The sequence below is a fragment of the Pleurodeles waltl genome, chromosome 1_1 (genome assembly GCF_031143425.1).
Source record: "Pleurodeles waltl isolate 20211129_DDA chromosome 1_1, aPleWal1.hap1.20221129, whole genome shotgun sequence".
NCBI classification, from domain to species: domain Eukaryota; kingdom Metazoa; phylum Chordata; class Amphibia; order Caudata; family Salamandridae; genus Pleurodeles; species Pleurodeles waltl.
Window position 1 is genome coordinate 658,063,080 of NC_090436.1, and position 16,879 is coordinate 658,079,958.

Sequence of the window (16,879 nt, forward strand, 5' to 3'; positions counted from 1 at the left end):
ACAGCTGGGTGCCATGATACAAGGGAGAAAGGAAAATACTTTCAGTGTAAAACTAAGGGAGAAAAGGAGTGGGACTGCAGAGGGGCTCAACTGATGCAGGAGAAGGGCTCGTTGTAGTGCAGAATGGAAATTAGGTGAGAATGGATGGAAGATTGAAGAGATAGATGGAAGAGAGAATGGGGGAAAATATAGCAAGACAGTGGAAACAAGAAAAGAAAGCGAGGAGATATGAAATGAAGGATGTAGTGACACGGGAAGAACAGGGAAGAATAGACAAAAGCAAATAGCTATGAAGAGAAATGTGCTAGAATACAACGAACGAGATATGAAGATGGAAAGGCAGAGAGGGAATTGGAGAGATGGTGTGTGGAATGTAAACATCAGGGGGCGTGGGACAGAATGAAGAAGCTCAAAGGGAGTGGGGGAGAGTGAAAGTTGAATGGTAGCGTGATACAAAGGAAAACGAAGCGAATAAGGGCTTGCAGACCGTCAGTTTCAGTTCACGACAAGATGCAGAGATAAAAGTGAGGAAAGGGATACACGGAAGAAAGAGCATGGCTATTACTGGTCCAGCAGGTTTATTGGTACCAGTTCCAAGGAGTGCGTGGGGCCTGTGTAGGGCCTCCTGCCCCCCACGAATGGCTATGTTTTACTGCCTAATCACTGAGGTAGAGGCGCTTTACTCCTTCTACCTTACATGCATTAGGGTCCATCTACACCACTGGCAGACATGCAACCACACTGCCGGCATGTACCAATGCCGTTCAGTATCACACAACCATAGATCCTTTCACGCACTCAAGCATGATAATGTAGGGGTTCAACACAACACATTGCACACTTCTCAAATGATATTAGAGGTGGCAAAGCAACATCATATACAGGCAAAGCTATAATTATCCAATACAACTTGCATCATACATTCATTAGCAGAGCATCGAACACACGTACATTTCCAAAACACGCTTGCACTACCACCAATACATACCAACCCGCCAAGCATCATGTACCTATACAGCCACAATTGTACAATGCTGAACAGTATCACTCCAAAAACTTTGGCATGTGACCATAGCACCTTCACACACTTATGTACATAAGCTTTAACACATCACCACATACACTGGAAGAAAGGTATTCCAGTGGTCAATACTGAACATTTGTGGACAATGTGAAATTCAATTATTTCCATGGATTGGGGGGCCCTCTTCATCCACAAGGGTCCATACCAAAAACAGCCCTTGGTGGAAAAATGCATGTATTTATTTCTTTCAGATCCTGGTAGGCAAAGAATGCAGAACAGGAATATGAAGTGAGGAATAGACTCTCCATTCTGTTCATTTGGAAAAATAAGTCATACAAATATGAAGGTGATTGTTCAGCTAAGAGAAACACTAACAACAGGTGCACTAATAGCAATTGCAAACTCTCTTCTTTGAACACACATTCAGATGTTCACAAACATTACTTCAAACCCCATTCACATAATGTTTGCGAACATTACTCAGCCCACTTGGATTTTGTAGGAAATGTCAACAATCATCACCCGTAGATGCATCTACAGTATTCCAAAACACTGCAGTGTAATCAACCTGGTTTGTTAAATGTTGGTTGAGGGAGAAAGGCTACTTTCTACTGGTAAGGGACAAGACCATTGGAGGGTTTCCTCAATCTCAGGCCACACCTTAGATGTCCCTGAAGGGCACCAGATCTGTAGTTGGATAGGTCCTTCAGGATAACACACTCCTGACAAATAGAAGAAAATGAGGGGGATGGTACAGGGACACAACTCATCTAGGACTTTTTTTCTTACATGGGCCAAGACCCTGTGGCTCTCTTGCCTGGGATCAACACCTGAACTCTCTCAAATCCTACAGACACTCCTTGCAAAGGGTCATGGGGCACACAGAAGCTACTGGGCCCCTCTGTGGTGGTTGAGGCCTTTTACTCCTGATGTTCTGGGGCCCAAACTACTATGGATCCTGAGCAACTGGGCCAAATACCTCTTCTGACCTTGACTCTAAGTCGTACCGGTATACAGGCAGTCAAGGGCTTCCTCAGGGGAGAAGCGTAGATACAGGTTAGTGAAAACGACTCGTAACTCAAAGTGCACTCAGTAATGTCACAGTCAAATACTGTTTTTATATTAAAAATAAGTATTTTATTTCTAACTCTATGTATTCAAAAAAGTATTACAACAGTCGTAAGCAATACCACAATCCCCTTGAGGTCAGGACACTAGTGTTTAACAAGCAAATGCCTATCCTACCCTCTTCCTTGTAATGCAGTTGGGATAATTCCTCTTCACTAGTGGCCACATCCAGGGAATGCTGACTAGTAGACCTTACTCAAGAGCCCACTCTGACTCTTAGCAAACAGCCAGAACTGTCTGTGGTGCAGCAGCACCTTTAGCAGCAAGTCCCTGAGGGCCAAACAGGCCTGTATCAAGTCTTACCCTCTTCAGCAGCAAGAAAGCATTCAGCGTTTCAGCAGGTACCCTGACTGGGGGCACTTTCAATGCTCCACTCCTGCTCGGTCAAGTTGGTCTGCAAGTGGTACACATGGCAGCACCAAGCATATTCATATGTGATAAGATATGCTCCTGGCTTCCACTGATATGGTAAGTTCAGCTTTTACTAACGCTGGGGGGTGGAGGGGGCCTGAGGATTGATCCTTGTGCTTCTGTCTGGTTCTCAGTGATGGAACAAAGTCCTCTTAAGTCACACCTTAAGTTTTCCTGGGTGGCAGCCTGAACATTTGCAGTACCCGGTACCGGCATCCCCTCCTGGCTTATTGGGTTGCTGTGGTAGGTAAGGAGTCAGTCATTACAGTGCAACCACCTCTACCACAGCAGCCCTTCCTGGCAAACAGAATCGCAGCTAAGGCTTGCACAGGTCTTGGTGCTTTGTCAGCAACAATTACTTCCAAGGTGGCCCTTCCTGGCATACGGGGTCACCACAATGAGGAATGCACTGCACTCCATTAATGACTAAGTCACAACAGCCTTCTCCTGACATGTGGGGGTCACCAATTCAATCCTGTGCATGGGCAATGACCCATTCAGTGCACAGTCATCTCCTCACAGCTCGCAATGGGAGCCCTCTTGGCTGGGCGTTTCACAGGACCTCGCTCCTTCCAACTCTCTCTTCTTCCTCATAGAGCACACTGGTTTTGGCAAATAGCAAGGCACCACTGCTCCAGGCTTCAGAGCAGGTGATCTTGGTTTTGTGGGGGATAGCCCCTCACCCAGTAGGGAGACTAGCACATCTTGGCTCCCAGTCCTGGTCACAGGCAGAAGTCTTGCAGAGCTTCCCTTCCTCTCACAGCCCATCTGGCTGCTTGGCAGGTGACCATTTTTGGGGTCTCAACCTCCATATCTGATAGTCCCTTTCTAGACACCAAATGAAAATTTAGGGTCTGGGTCTCTGAAGCTTCAAGCTGGAGTACGCACATTTCTTTCTCTTCTTCCTCTTGAAAGGTTGTCAGTCACATCAGGAAAGACTCCGAAGCTGACAGTACCAAAACACAGGCCACGGGAGTGACTAGAGTTCACACCTCTATATCAGCCACAGTGATGTGTGCATCAAAAGGTTAATCCTAGGCTCTCAGCCCTACTCTTTATCATTCCTTTATCAACCCCATCTCCTTCCTAAGATGTGTTGGGCCCTTTCCTTGTGATCTATCACTGAATCACAGAGTGTCTTTTGAAGTGTACAGGGGGAGTCTCTCGCCCTTCTCCATTGTGTTCCACCCAGCTCACAGTATGCAGCAATATACAAATCTGTCTGGGTGGATTCCTCTACTCCTCATGTCTTCACTAGGCAGACTTGGGCCTCCCAAAATGGAACACAAAATCCTCCATGGAATGTACTGTTGCAGGCACACTTGCACGTAGCGTATGGACATGGCACACACGCTATTCAGTACTTTAACCTTCATGCTTTGTGCCCTCACAGACACACAAACACTCAGCACACACATTCACTCTGCACACTGCTCAGTACTGTAGCTTTTCTGTGTTGTAACATGATGAGCACTAATTGCAAACACTGCCAGTTCACACATTCATCATGCATGCACTGCACAAGACTTAAAACCTTTTATGTATTTGAGCACCCCTCCAAGTCCAACAAGGCAGCAATCCGTGAGACAGGTCTGTGTCATGGCGCACATGCATGATCCATGTTTGACTATACCAACAAAAATCAGCATAAGGGTTCCAGACAACAGTACACTTAAGTACTCTGGGAAGGGGTACACATCTTTTACCATGCATAGAACTTTTCTATCCCAACACTCAATTTCAACAACCATTCCTCTGTAGGAACACACCGCAGGCACTGATACTCATTCTGGATTCAGAGCAACACATATCTGAATGCGTCATCCTTCCTTAAAATTTCCTGCTTCTTCCTGGGAATTCCAATATTATCTTTTCCATGGTTCTGCGCACAAGCACACTTGCTGCAATCATACCCCTCACACTGTATCATATTTCACATACTCAATCCTACATAACAAGAAGGTAGTCCATGAAGTATTTGGTCTTTGGAGCCTTAAGTGAATGTACAGTAAACTGTTGTGTGTTGAAGGGAATGATTTGTCTGATCCCATCTCAGGGACAATGGCACAACAGTGTCTCAATAGAGGATGAAGTCCATGGACAGAAGAATAAAAGGTATGCAGGGTTCACGGTGGTCACTGTAGTGCAAGCACAGGCTGTATTGTCTTGTTCCACGGACAAGAGAAGCCAAAGTAGGCATGGTGTCTGTGTCTTTACTTGTGCAGTAAAGCATCCTTCCCATCCAAGGATGAGCAAGAGTAACAAGACCATTTCAATGCAAGTGCACCTTTCTATGATGGGGCCCATGGATGATGACTTCTGGTTCCAGGTAAGGAAGGCAGTGGCACTATTTAATATGGAGAAGCACTCAAACGTTTCCTCAAAAGTGTTCAAGCTCGCACCCTGACATCCTCTGTCCTGCATTTTTGTTTTGTTCTTGCATTCCTTGATTGTGTCATTTCTTTGATACCTGACATTCCGGAGTTCTCTTAAGTCTTCTGTGATTCATTTGGTCAATTTAAACAAGGGCCATTGGAGTAATAAGACACGCTTTATACTATTCAGTTTGTACCTACTTTTGTAATTGTCTTTTTGTTTTTATTGGCATTTGGTCTTAACACATATATAGTTATCAATCCAAGACATTAAAGCATGGCTCACCTTGGGCTTCATATCAACAATGATATACCAAGGGAACATTATCCAAACATTGGTGAAATACAGAACCTATCTATTTATACATGCAAAGTTACAGAGATATAATCATTAGTAGATATTTGTATCTTGCACAGAGGGCAGTTAGGGATGTACCATCGAAAATAAAGTAAAACTCGTTACTGTCCTTGTCCTTAATATGTAGCTCTTCCTTCTTCACGCTTTATGACTCGAGCTGAAAAAGACAGCACATATTCTCTTCGCCTAGTGCACTTCCGTTGCAAAGGTATTCATAACCACAATGTACCTAATGGTGATATAACTTACTGAACATATATCCAAGTGCAAACCAACGGTGTCCATAAAATGTGATGTATGATATCTCCTTTCTCTTCCAGTGAGTGAAGCAATGAGAAATAAAATAGATTTATATTTTCCTCAGGGTAACTGTGAGTTGGAGACAGCGAACTGGGGAACGCGGGGAGGTTATGGGGAAACCCAGGGAGAGAAAAAGAAAAAAGGGAAAAGAAAAAGGGGTACCCACTCTCTCTCTCATGTCACCTGGAGGGGCCTAAACAGCTTGCCTGCGTGAGGTGCCTGCTGATGGACAGGTGTCTATTTATTAGGCGGATACCCCTTCGGTGAAGACATTTCTCCTGAAGTTGGTGAATGTGGTGTCTAATCATGCCTTGGTCCTGCTGCTCCAGACCAGACCTCTCGCCAGTAATCTTGAAGGGAGTTACATCCTCATAGTATGTGAACAATGTCACACTCAGCAGCAGGGACCTCCAGCATCTCGAGTTGGTCACATCTGTCTTGTACAGCCTATAAGGTGTCCAGTGCCATTTATGTAAAATCTTGAAATTAATGAATTTCAATCTTGCTGCTCTTAGATATTTGTTGTGCGTCAATAAACGGCCATCACAGTACTCCTCACTAGTTTCCAGTCCTAATCTAATCGTCCACCGGCTTCTGAGAGCTATAGCCATAGGGTGCAAAAGCAAGTGCTCTGTGATAAGTTTATAAAGTCCAGTTACTGCTCATTTATGGGGCCCATGTGATCAAATACTTCAGTATCAGGGATTCAGGCCTACTAATGGGTGCTGTATCTCGATTGCTGCGAATACAGTGTTGCAGTCACTGGTATTTCCAGAAGTGACTAGAAGGAAAATTGAAGTACTGTGATGTACCATGGTGTGCTTAATAAGACCTCCCTATAGACAAAGCAGCATGTTTCAAATGTGATCTCGAGGCTTGGGACAGCCAGTAGAGTTCTTTTACTGTTAATCAGACAGTTTTCAGCATACAGTAATGTCTTCAGAGAGAACACAAATAAACATACCACACATACCTCAAATCAGATGTGATGCAAAGGGACTAATTTTGTTCAAGGAGGTCATACTTGGTACAGAGTCGGCCAGGTCCTCCATCTTTACTGCTTACACCACAAACTGAATCCTAAATTGAAAAAAAACACACTGGTCTTTTCCAGCGGCCCCTGACGATTGATTCAACAAATCTTATACAAGATGTAGACCAACGCCAGTCCTCAGTCACTCTAACGTTTCTAGATGTATTGGGCATAAATTGACATCAAGTTGGAACAACTAAGTCCTGTAGACGCTCACCATCGCTAAGCATCACTTGTGAGGGTCTCCATGCATAAAGGCTGGGTGGACCCAGATGTTTCACCAGACAAGTCTTCAGCTGCCCATTCTATAGTTAGTTCTGGAATCCTTCAGTACTTTGATTTCCCCTGTAAGTAGTTTAAATATAAATTAATGCTCTTATCCTTTGAATACAAAGGGTGTGTTTCACAAACTGCATTTTGTAGTACGTAAGGTAGTCCTGGTTGTGTACTACAAAATATAATTCACAAACCTACAAGTGGAAATCTTCACCTTTCTAATCTTTTCCATCTGGTGATCTCCACACATTTAAGTTTACTACTTCTAAGTAAACGTGGGAGAAACCAATGGAAGAGGTGGGTCAAATGGGGACTATTTACAACAAAATGGGACGAGTTTTGGGAAAAGTAAGGAAAGGATTAGGGAAGGGCTCAGTACTAAAACACACCCATCCATAAAAGAGAAAGATTGCTATTCACAAACTACACTTCTAAAGTTCCTATAGCCCTAAAGGTGACAAAATAGTAGTAAATCAGCTTGAAGTAAATCAGGCACCACATCTGCCCACTTAATGGTCCTGCAACACACTTCAATAGAAAATAATTGACACTGGGACTTAAAACACACAGTTATGGACATAATGTTAAATAAATTAAACAAGTTAAACTTTTAAAATAGATATGAGATAAAGTAGCCCCGTCATATATTACAAGGATATTGCAAGTCACTGAGGAGTTCCATGGCCATATAGCAGGACAAGGCCAAAGACAGAATTCCTTTATAAGGTCATGGAACTCCCAGGTGATTTGCAATATCGTTTTAATGTATGGCAGAGGATATATATATTTTTAATAATAAATAGTCATACCATCAACTTTCGCATAAACCGCTTCAGTCTTTGGTGTCTTGCTCTGTGTTCACTGCAGACAAGAAGAATAAGAGTGGAATCCGTGATGCAAAATTAAAAATAATAAAAAGAAAGCAGTTAGCATTTTTTGTAAAAAGATATTAGAATCACTTTCATTTCACTTAAAAACATGTTGGCTCAATTTGAGTAAAAACATGAAGAGATTCTATCTTTATTGCAATGATCTATAGCATAGAAAATATAAACATAAATATGTTGCCACACATCTCTCCTTTCTGCTGATCACTTTTTCTTTTAGAATAGAATGTCAGAAGAGGAAAAGCCAGCTTCCATTTTTCATGTTTAAACTTCAGCTGTAATTAAACTCCATTACCTGCCTTTCATCATGACTGCTGGCTCAAATAGGAGGTACTGTGATGTCAGAACTTATTATAGTTGAACAGTTTAGTAATTTCTTTATTACACGTGATTAGAAACACCACAACTCAGTTGTAGTAAGGAAATTCTAAATTGGCTTTATACAGGGATTTTCAGGTGTCCATGTATTATTTATATTTATTTTGTTTAATGTTAAATATATATATATATATATATATATATATATATATATATTAAGCAAATGTTTAATTATTTTAATCTAATGATAATCAAATTGAAAGTAAATTAAACGTTATACTTCTGTTAAAAATAAATAATTAAAACTAATTCAACATAAATTTTAACACTATATATATTAAGAATAAAAATGTTACTGTGGGTGTGAGTTAAATTATTGTTTAAAAACTAATATTTAGAAATTAAATAAATATATTCAAAAAATGATTAAATATAAATTTAATTCAATGAGCTAATATGCTGCACAATGTTATTTTATGAATTCTATATTAATAATAAATATTTAAAATGATGTTCCATATATATTTTATATTAAAAAAATGTTTACATCTTTTTTAAGAATAATAAATTTTAATCATTTTCCCTATGCATTCCCAAAGGGAGATTTCCACCAGAGTGGCTGAGATTGTCTCCTACATCTGTAAAGGTACTAAAAGTAGTAACTTTACACTTGTAAATTCAGTCTTAGATGTCTCGACTCCATAAATCTACACTCTGGAATGGTGAATAGCACAAAAATGTAGATTCACACAAGGTGCAGCAGTAGAGTTACCTGTAAATAATTTTAACTGTGTGAATTTACCTTTGTGAATAGGCCCCATAATTTTAGGGTACACTTATGCCCCCCTACGGAATTCAATCATTCACTGCAGTGCCTTTAGTTTTCAAGCTATGGAACCCCATCAAAGTTTAAACTCTTCTTGCACTCTCTCTCAAAGTGCAATGACAACAGTAAAAAAAAAAATTATTGGAAGACACTATAAAGTTTGTGTGTGTGCATGCACCTAAGTGCGTATGTGCATGTGTGAGTGAGTGTGTGTATACTGATACCACTCACCTGCTTCATACCTCACTCAGATTTCTCCATTGGCCCAACACTGCCTCAATATTATACCAGAAGTGTGTGCACGTAGAACACTTATACTTAAAAGCACCAAAGCATAAAGTAAAAATAACACACATCACTTCATAACAGAGATGAGTGACATGCACACAATCATAATATTACATTAGGAACTAATATAGGAAGGGCAACAGATGACTAATTCTATATCAGCTATTGTTTATCCTAGTGACGTTTCACTATTCATTGGCTTTCCATTGTGAGTCATGCTTGTGTAGTGAGAGGCTATGGACTTAAACGTAGTGATACCACAGGGTACTGAAGTTACCAGGTGCAATATACTGCACCATTACATTTTTTGCAGCAAAGGGGACTGCTGAAACCAGTGTTTGTGTGCTGATTTCTATAGATTTTTCACACCTTACAAGCACTTTTCCCTGCGCACATACTGCTTGGTTTTTACTAGTGAAATGCATCCATGGAAAAACACAAAGACTATGGCCCTCATTCTGACCTTGGCGGTCGGCGGAGAGACGGCGGTCGGACCGCGAACAGACCGGCGGTATTAAAAATGGCATTCTGACCGCGGCGGTCACCGGCGCGACCGACCGCCACTTCCCCACTCCGACAGCCACGGCGGTCATGACCGACGGGCTGGAGTCTGCGCACTCCGGTCCGGCGGTCGACCCAAGACCGCCAATGGTATCATGACCCTGCTTACCGCCGCGGTTTCTGGCGGTCGGGAACCGCCATGCGCACCATGGCGGTAGGCACTATCGGGGCCAGGGAATTCCTTCCCTGGCACTGATAGGGGTCTCCCCCACCCCCCACTGCCCCCCCGAGTCCTCCCCCTACACCCTCCACCCCCCTGCCACCCCCCAGAGGTGGTACGAACCCCCTCCCCACCCCCACCCCGACATGCACATACACGCACCCCGACATGCACACACCCCCTACATGCACATATACACACCCCCTACACACACACATACACAACGGGGACACATACCCGCACACATACATGCCGACATGCGCACCCGCCGAACTACACACATTGCCCATAGGCACAGCAGCACTCCCCGCCCGCATGCACGCACTCACACACCCCCTCTACACACTCCCACGCACACCCCCATGCACGCACACATCACACAACACCCCCCCACCCCCTCCCCTCACGGACGATCAACTTACCTTGTGCGTTGGTCCTCCGGGAGGTGACAGGAGCCATGGGGAGGTGACCGCCAACAGAAGACCGCCAACAGAAGACCGCCACACAGAAATGTGGGTCGTAATTCTGTGGGCGGTGTTCTGCTGGCGTGGCGGTGGAGGTTGACCAGTCTCCACTTTCCCGCCGACCGCCAGTGTGGCTGCTGGCGGTTTTCCGGCGGAACGCTCCCAGCGGTCAGAATGCGCACAGCGGCATACCGCCGCGGTCGGCGGTCTTCACCGCGGCGGTAACTCGGCGGTCTTGCGAAAAGACCGCCAAGGTCAGAATGAGGGCCTATGTTTTATTACAGATTTCAGAAATTCAGTTTGGGTATAAAGTCTTGTTTTCACCTGAATCAGTGTGAGGAAATGTAGTGTATGATATGGTGTGGTTGTGTGATCTCATCATGGAATATACTCATGTTAGCGACTTGGGTCCAGTCAGGCTCACTGGTTAAACCTTATCTCAACCTTTGGTAGCTGTGGCTTCGAGCAGTCAGGCTTAAACAAAGGATCAGTATTTAGAAGTACCCAAACAACAGAATAAGAAAGTCATGTAACATGAAAGAAATTCTACAGCAATTTGTAAAATTTGATTATATTTTTATGACATTTAAGGCACCAAAACAAACAAATCCACCAGAAGATTCTGGAGGTATAGATTTTCAATTAAAACAAAAATATTGATCACTTCGATCCATGTTGTGCGACCAAATCGGACAGGGGAAAGGTCAGGGGGGCTAATGAGGAGTAGTGGGACAATTACTTTGGCAGCAAATCAGTCTCAAGTCCAGCTCCAGTCACTAAGGGCGAACCACCATAGACTTCAATGGAGTGGTCCTGATCCAAGGGATACAGGATGCTGAAGACGCCGTAAGATGTTGAGGATGCTGCGAGGCCGATTGGGGACTTCTGGATCTACTAGTCCATGGTCCAGGTGGGGTGACTTTGGCCACAGGGGTTGATGTCTCTTGAAGTCCTCTTTGATCCAGCAAAAGTCCAGTTGATAATGGACTACTGGTCTTCAGTCATAAAAACAACAGCAGTGTGAAGGCTAGTGACCATTCTTAGTGACCAAACTGCACTCTGATGGCTCTCCCAGGTCAGCAGACTCAGGTCCAACCTTTAAACATCAGGACTTGGTCTTCTACACTGCATGTTGCCAGTCAGTGGCAATCAGGCTTTTGTGGCTATTGATTGACTAGAACAGGCTTCTTCAGCTTTTGTGCACCTGGTGGTATAACAGGAAGTCAGTCATCTGACTCTTGGAGTTCTCATATTCTGTCTGGGGCAGAGGAATGACTTTTCCACAAGCCAGGCAATACAGTCCTCTCTGTGCTATCCCAAAGATCAGCAGGTGCAGTCCAGCGTTTGGTGAGGCCTCTCTTGCCAGGTCCAGGGAACAGCGGGACAGTCCTCTTTCAGTTCTCTCTAAAGTCCAAATGTGATTTGGGGTCTGGGTGCCAGGGGTGCCATATTTATACCCAGAAAGTGCCCTTGGGGGATGAAGCGGCTACTAGCCAATGGGCTACCAGGTCCCCTCCAGATTTCTAACACACTGTGGCATTTAGTTATCCCAGAGTGAACTATTCTGCCCAGTACTATGTTGGTGGAAACCTTCTCTCAGTGTGTGGAACTTGGTAGCCCATCCAAGCGGTGTGACTATCTGAGGGCTACACACCCATTGTAAAACTCGTTTGACAACTGACTTCCCCTCTCTGTCTTCAATCCCAGTCGATCTACCTGATCAAAACATCATAAAAAAAGTTGGCAGAACCAGTTAAATATTGCAGTACCTTTGCATTCTGTTCTTCAACACTGCCTTCTTTATTTGATTAAGCACTTAAGACTATGTACTTTGCAAGCAGTGAAACAGAGATTACTGTGTACACAAATGACCTGTGTCTTTCGTCGACACCATACACATTTGCCAACAGTAGACAATGGGTATATTTACTGACAAATTCCATCTTTTGGAACTTAATGGTGGCCCCACTTTGAAGTTAAATAAACCACCAAGGATTTAGAATAAAGGTTAAAATATGCCTTTTGAAAGAGGAAATCAAAGTGATGCTCTTTTGGCTGAGGTCTGAGCTTGACAATGAAGTAGAGTCCAGCTACGTTTAACATGAAGCACAAAACCACTCATCTGCTGACACGTGCACCACACAGCTGACCAAAGAGAAAGCAACATAGTATTCAAAGATATACTGCATGATTTTTTATTCATATGTCCCATGTTTAAAATTGTGGAAAGCCTGAAAGTTAGGTGTTAAAATTTCACTCTGAAATAAAGGACTTCCGAGTACAAGTATCCTATCTGGTGCACAACAGGGCAGGAAATGGTGTGCAAAGAATTTTCTCTGCCATAGCCAAGAGACCTTATAGGTACTACAGCCTCTCTTTAAATATGTCAGCCATTTGCATATGAAGTTGACACCAAAGAGTGGAACCCCAGCCTCCTTTCTCTGGCTTTAGCACCGCCTATTGCAAACATCTTTAGCTTGCTGGAGCCTATCCAGCTTACAGGACAAGGGGCACCACCAGCCACAGACTACAGCCTTACCACTCTCCTGCTAAATATATTTGTTACACATTATGTGAAGCTAGGATTTTTCACAATCATTATGACTTCAGCACCACCATTCTGAAAATTGCTCAAGCATTACTGGTGCAAAGGTGCGGACATGTTCCTGATCCCAGTTTTAAAACAAACCCTTGCCAGAGACCCTTCTATTATTTGTAGCTGTTGTGTTTGATACTTCACAAAGCCATTTCAACAGAGAATGTGCTCATGATATAGGATCATACACAATCATCTGACTTGTTTATGACTTTCACACAAACATTGACAAATATGGATGTGGCCTAACAGCCAGAGATGCCGACTTTGGATCTAGGGAACTAGTCCTTTTGCTGACTCTGGGCAAATCACTTGGGGCCAGATGTATCAAAGATCCATTTTGCATTTCTTAAATAGCAAATTTTAAGAAATCGCTATTTAAGAAATGCAAAATGGGATGTATGAAATAGCGTTTTCTTAAAATTCGCCATCGCTATTACCGAATCGCAATTAGAGAATGCAACTCCATTCATCCCTATGGGCCTGCAGGCCCATAGGTGCGAATAGTTTTGCATTTCCCAATTTGCGAATTCCAGTTAGGAATTCGCAAATTATGTAATGCAAACCCCAGAGTGCTGGGGGCCTAAGGCCCCCTTTAATGCACCCCAAAAAAATCTTTGCGGACATGTGAAGCACAAACATGCCCTAGGGGCATGTGTGCGCTACATGTCATTTTTAAAATGCATTTATAATACATTTTTAAAAATTGCACATGCTTACCACCAAACTTGACTTTGTGGTATTTGCATTTCCTAAATGCCAAATTCGCATTTAGGAAATGCTTGATACATGTGCTTTGGAAATCGCAAATAGGAAATCCCTATTTGCTATTTCCTATTTAGACAATCACAATTTGCGATTCTCTAAATGGGGTCGCAATTTTAAGGAATCGCTATTTTTGCGAATCCTTAAAATTGCACTGTGAATGCCTTTCATACATTGTGAAAGGCATTTTTGCATTTGCAAACGGCCCACTTTTGCGATTCGCACTGTTTGCGAATGCAAAAAAGTTTGATACATCTGGCCCTTAATCTCCCCTTCTAACCTTATGTAATGTAATCTCAATGCCCTTGAGCAATGTTCTCAATATATAAAACTGATAAATGCACCACTGGGCTTCGGATTAAGGAAAAATTGATATAAGGCCTTACCTCATACTATGCTGCAGAAGGGGTTTTGCTAAAACACTGGGATGAACAGCAATATATTTGAGAAACATTGTGATGTTAGAGAACAGATGCCACAGGCAGGCACGCCACTCTGTGCAGTTCACCATCTACCACGTTTATGAGCAGATCAATATCTTGGCCACAGTCCAATAAAAAAATATTGCAGTTCGTGGTGAAGGACGCAACATTAAAAACAACTGCTGTGAGAGTCGTGTAAAGTCACAGTATTTTGAGAGCATGCTTACTATTACATTAAACAATTGCACCCACCTCATATCTGTTAAAGCTAAATGGGCGACAAAGGTTTGTTGTTCTAAAATCTGGGTCATGGTTCTAAAACGTTAGGGAATGATAAGGGAATAATATCTGTAGCCCATAGGCACAAGACGATAATAAAAGACAATTGGGCACAATTAATCTCTAGAGATGATGCCATTTTAAGGGCAGCAAGAGATGCGATTGTTAATGCAGTATTTGACATATACTCAATTTGAAACTGATTGTAAATCAATTAATAATTGTAAAATAAATAGAGGGGCACAATGCGCCCATTACTTACTTCAATGAAAAACCTGGGGTCTGATTTAGGGCTTGAAGATGAGTTCTCTGTCACAAACATGACAGATATCACGTCTGCATTATTACAAGTGCCATTGTCTATAATGCACTTGTAATAAGGAGGATAGGATGTCCGTCTCGTATCGTACAGAGTAATCTGTCTGCCAAACACTAAATCAGGCTAATAGTCGACCAAGGTTTTGATATTCAAAATTCCTCCAAGACTGACCATAAGGCCATGGAAGTCGCCTTTGTTCAGGCACTACTCCCTACATTTCAGGACCAGTTACACCTCATTTGTGTGGGCTGATAAACAAAATCCCTATTAGAACTGGTGCCATAAGCTAACCACTATTTAGCTACCTGACGGAAAAAGAAAGAGCAAACTGGAACATATGGTCGTATAGATGCAATTAAAGAACAGGGATTTGAGAGAAGGCAAATAGACTCCAGATGCCATACAATCAAACTCTGAAGCCAGATTTCCCACCGCTGTCCTCCTATCTATCAGCTGCTTAGTAGGTGAGCCTGAGAGAACCCCTATCCATAAATCAGTCAACAGTTTTTCGTAAGGGTTCTTATGTATATTCTTTCATTAACGGCAAACTCATTTCCTGTTTCATTGACACTAAAACTGGTCATTCAGCTGCTAAGGCTTCTAATTTCCCTACCTTCCTACTCAGGCAAAACTATGAATGTGTTCCCATTGCTAATCAGAAGATCGTCTATTCTATTTCCACTGCAGTGTTCATTTTCATAGGCCCAATACCAGAACAACTTGCCTTTCTACTAAGTCGTCCTTCTCACACAAATGTCCTAGAGCAAGATTTAAATTATATTGTGTATTGCACGGTGGATGGCGCTTACTTGGAGGTAAAGGCAGACAATGAACATGCTGTGCTAGTGATGGTGTATGAACCTCTATGCACTGACATGCCCCTTACCATATAGTTTTCTGATGAATGGTCCACATTCTTACAGAAGATCCCTCACTCCTTGTGTTCTTAGCATGCATTGATGTAGGGTGTGTCCCCACTTCTGAGGCATTTAAAATTCTCCTAAGCCACAGGAAGACACTTCCTGAAGTCCTTCAAAACCACCTCCAAACGGCAACGGATGAGGGAATCCGTTCTGTCATCTCCACATTGTTAGAGCAATGTATCCTCATCCCCTCTGCTATCCACTGCATCACCACAATTTACTCATCAAGAAACCTGGGAAAGACACTCACCACTTTGTAAAAGTCTTGAGAACAGTTAATGCTGTGGTAGTTCCTGCTATTATTGTTGTCCCAAATCCTACAGCTATCATCTTCTATTCCATCTACTGCTACATTTCACTGTGACTGATTTGTGTTCCACTTAATTTTCTATCACAACACACCATGAAAGTCAACTTCTGTTTACAACCAACAACTAACTTCAACGAGGCTTTATTGAGGATACACTAAGCCGCCTTGGATATTTTCACAGGCCCATAAATGACACCTTGAATCTGTTGCATGTCTGGGTGTCTGTCCTCCTCCTGTATGTGGATGACCTGTTGGTTACCTTTTGGAACAATTTAAACGTGATTCTATCACCTTACTGATTTAGAGAAGGATCAGCATAGGACCTCCAAGTAAAAGCTCCAATTTTGTCTCCCATGTTTGCATGATCTAAGTTATGATATTTTTGAAAAAGAAAAGCACATATCCGCTGGTCATATTCAGGAATCGTTTTAAGGCTCCTCATCCCACTAGTGCACCAGTGCATTCTCCTGGGTATGGCTGGCTATTGCAGAGTTTAGTATACACTGATTTAGACAAAATTCAAAATCTCACAAAAGTTACATCCTTGAATATTTACTTTGGTCCAAGGAAGCAGACCAATGACCAATTTCCTTGACCATTGATGTGACGTTTGCCCCTGCACCGGGATTGCTCAACTAGTTAAAGTTCAGTCACATTGTTCTAACATGAAAGTAGGGGAACCGCCCTTGGAGGTCTTAACTTGAACACATGTTGACAGGAAGAGCCAAAATGTATTTTACTCCTGTGTTTTGGTCCCCATTCTAGCTGGAATGCCCATGTTTATACATGCATAACAAACAATGAGGCAAAAACCCTCTAACCCTTATGACCAGGGTAGTAAATGCAAATAGAATAA

At 42.7% G+C, this 16,879-nt stretch overlaps 1 long non-coding RNA gene across 1 annotated transcript in view; it reads right to left on the reverse strand.

The window, feature by feature from the left end:
- Positions 1-6,663: 6,663 nt before the first annotated feature.
- The window catches only part of LOC138283688 (uncharacterized), a 117,063-nt gene continuing 106,847 nt past the window's right edge, over positions 6,664-16,879 (reverse strand). The window contains exons 2-3 of the long non-coding RNA XR_011201290.1: positions 7,715-7,766; positions 6,664-6,676 (exon numbers count right to left, since the gene is read on the reverse strand). This is a non-coding gene — a long non-coding RNA (uncharacterized lncRNA). The remainder of the gene's footprint in view (positions 6,677-7,714; positions 7,767-16,879) is intronic.